Here is a 4,144-nt window from a genome sequence, read left to right as displayed (position 1 = left end):
CTCTAAAAAAGTATTAACTTTTCACCAATTTTGATATTTTCACATTAAATAATTTGAAATTTAAAAATGATCAGAGAGCAGAGCAGAACTATGCATTAAAACTTATTTGGAATATATAGAATTCAAAGATTTCAACTCTGTTTTTTCAAGTTTTCGAAATAAATCATAGCATCTCATATGCTATGATTTATTTGCGAATTCAGCTTCTCATCACATCTCACATACATAAACCCCAAAAGCATAACATATCTTTTTTGGACAGTGGCGTAAATCCTGACCGAATTTCGCTCACGGTGGCCAAAATCAAGGACCAATTAACTGCACGGAATATTTCACATTAAGCATGTTGTAGATTTAAATCCAAGAAGGTAAATTTACAGACGTATAATCTAACACGAGGCCATAAACGATACCAGGTATGAAAATTATTTTTTAATTGATACAGTTTTCTTCAATAACGAAGGTATTAATTAGTCTAGTTTTTTGATATATTTGTGTTTATAAAACATTTTGTATTCGACAGTGATGAAAAACATCCTGAGTAATTCTTATGGTGTCTAATGAAAGAAGATGAGGCTTGTTTGCTATTCTAGTGCTTTGTACACATCTTTACTATTATTATTTATATAATATTATTATGTGCTTAATTTTACATTATCATTATCATATGTTTATAATTAAGTTGAAGTGTTGGTAGTGGATGAGTTAGCGCTTCGGGCATGTCATTAGCGGTTATCACTTCATTCCGCGTGAAAAATCTTCAACAGCCCCTTCCAGTACTCATGCACGCTTTAATGATTTATTAATTTTCACCTCCTATAATTTGGTACAAGTGTGCATAATAAGCATGATTATATACTATTAACAACACGTTTAAAATGCACTTTATTGGAACTTATAAATTTAATAAAATCATTTCAATTACATAATTTAACAAAGCCAGAGAATGTAATGACAGATTCACTAAAATTCTGTGTAGGTCGATAATAGGAAAATAAATATACAGAATAAATAAAATAATTTAACATTTAAAGATCATACGCACGAGAGTTTAAATAAGCGTTGCTTAAAAAGCGCTGAGCTTTTTTAACCGCTTTGTTCTTAGTGGGTGTTATCTCTGTTCTAATTTTAATAAAAAAACCTGCTAATTTATATTTATTTTTGTTCAAAATTTTGTTCAAATGTTAGAAATGTAATGTAAATTATTATGTAAGAATAAATACAAAAAGTTTACAGTATATGTTTTTTTTAGCCAGCGCTTTCCAAAAGTGCTAGATTAAAGCGCTCCGAGTTTTAAGTTTTGAAGCCGTTTACGAGTGATTACTATAATCGATTAAATGATTTGATAGTTATTTTTTTTAATTACTGTGATTTAATACATACATATATATTTAAATTTAAAAATGATAAATTATTAAGGCCACAGTGCATTTTTCACTTATCACAGGTATTAATTATTTTTAAGTCTCTTTTTGGGTATTTTTTTTATTTTTAAGCCATCTAGTCCTGGCAATGTAGAACGCGGTGCGTTTCCCGCACCCCGCCACGCTGGAGTGCGACTGTCGAGTCAGCAGCCAGAGCGATCGATACTCATCTTAGCCGCCTACTGAACGGCCTTTTGTTCTTCTAGTATAACCTTACACCAACCACTCTGAACCCAAAAGCGTATTTTAACTACTCCCCAATCTTAATTCTTAAACAAAGAAATTTTAGAGATTTTCCAAAAAAAAATATTACTAAGTACGAAAATGGCATTATGGCATAATTAATAGATAAAAAAATGAACGAATCATTAATTAATTTAAAAGTCTAAGTATCATTTAATATGAATATTAAGTAACGTTATAATAATATTTATATAAATAAAAACTTGTAATAAAAACTTCTAAAAATAATCACTAAATCTTAAATCATAATCACGAAATTATTTAACCCTTTTCGAAAAGAGCGTTTGTGAAAAAGTAAAATAATTACCTATATATTTTTTAAATCGCCCAATAGATAGTTTACAACGGAATATGCCACAATAAAATTAGTCGCACAAGTGAATATGCAAGGAGGGAAGATATAATTTACTATATAAGTACTATAAAATAAAAAAAATACTTCAAAGATTAAACATTAGTCATTATAGCTTTTTTCAGCTCCTGCAACCATATTTTAAATTAATATACCATCAACAGAACAACTAAAATTCCGTTTAGAAACTTAATATTCAAATAAAATTGTATCGTTATGTGTATGTATAGTTCTAACGGAGAATATCAAACTTTTTAATATGGAATTATTAAGTATATTTATATAAAAAAAACTTATGCAGAATAATAAATACATGTGTTTATATATATTTTTTATTTTCATGCCCTAGGTATGTCTCAGACATTCGTAAGAATATTCTGTTCATGTTAAAAATTAGTCTCCAAAACTCTTCATCTATATATTAATTGAATTATTTTTTTTTTTTAATTTAGAATGTGACTTACTTACTGGTACTGTGTTTGTTAACTCTTTGTAACACTAAGTATATAGTCTTTTGTTGTTGTGTACATAAAAAACTAAAATAGATGAATTAATATTTAAAAACAAATTGTAAATAGCAGGTAATTTGTCTTCATTACATTCTAGTTATAATCATTACAACTTGAAAATTTCCTTGCTAAACTCATATTGATAACTTATACATCATTGATCAATAATTTTGAGTGTCAATTATATTCCTGTAGTTTATAGAAATATTATAATATAATCATTCATTGATATACCGAAGACTTAAAATAATATTAATATTTATAGTAACAAAATTTTTTATTACTAATACCCTTATTTTATAAGAAACGTTACACATTGTAACGGGCACCAACGTTTGAAGTAAGATTTTTTTTATGATATCGCATAAATAAATTTCACTCAATATATTTGTTATTTACGATAATTTTTCCAGGCTTTTCCGAGCTTTCCACTTTTCGCGAAAATGAAAACAGATGGAAGCACTAGTCGATTAAAACGCGCTATCGTTGACTTCAGTCCTAAATTATAATACAGCATCCAACAAGGCATTTATTTAGCTTTTTCGTATAGTTAATTTTACGGTATTCTTTAGTTGCTAGTAGGTTAAGGCTTGTAAATATGCTTGTAAATATTAATTAGGAATAAAAACGTAAAAGTCCTTAAAGTTATTATCACGTCTTTTATGTTTTGATATTGCTTACTTAAGAGAAATTTTTGAAAGCATCTCTTATATCGTTGAGAGATGTTAAAAATATAACAATAACACTGAGGCAAAGATATATACATATTTCAGATTTCTTTGTCTATTTATGAAAGAAATATTTCGTGGAAATAGATATTTATTTAATCAGTTGCCTCTGCCTAAATGTGTGTGTTAAAATAGTAAATGTACATATGTACAACTATGATGTAAAAAATTGTAAATATACCTAATTATAATATTAATTAAATACCATAAAAAAATATTTTTTCATCATTAAAACCTTATTTAAACCCGTTTTGGATAGGATAGTCCACTCATAATCCGGTTTCTATATTTTAACGAATTAAATTACCAATAATTATAAATAATTCGTACCAATTAAGGACGAAGTCTATTAATACAGCTTTTAACTTAACACTGAACTGCATATTCCAAAAACGAATACATATAATAATATTAAATTTTACTAAAAACGTAGTCAATATTAAAATGGTTATTTAATATTTACCGACCAACCATAAGAAAGGCAGAAAAAAATATACGTACGTAGGTGAATTAAATAAATTTTCGACTAAAATAAGTGTAACTCAATAGGTATAATATATACAATTGAACAAACAAATTCAACAAAAGTCATACAAATAATAATGAACCAAGATATATGATCCTCTGTGAAAAACACTTCTAGTCTATTATTAATAAGTAAGAAATAAAGTTTCTACTCGAATAAGAAATTTAAATGAATTTGTATAGTATGATCAGAAAATTTTGGCGTTGGAACGCTTATTGTAACGATATATATGATGTATAAAGTGTATAAAAGTGTAAGTGTATAAAAGTGTGAAAAATATAAAAAAAATAACAAAAAATCATCTTGATTTTCAAATGTGCCGTAGGTATGTTTAATAACAATTACTCATGTGTTTATGATGA

The sequence above is a fragment of the Vanessa cardui genome, chromosome 7, assembly GCF_905220365.1.
Source record: "Vanessa cardui chromosome 7, ilVanCard2.1, whole genome shotgun sequence".
Lineage (NCBI taxonomy): Eukaryota > Metazoa > Arthropoda > Insecta > Lepidoptera > Nymphalidae > Vanessa > Vanessa cardui.
This window is presented reverse-complemented; position numbering follows the sequence as displayed.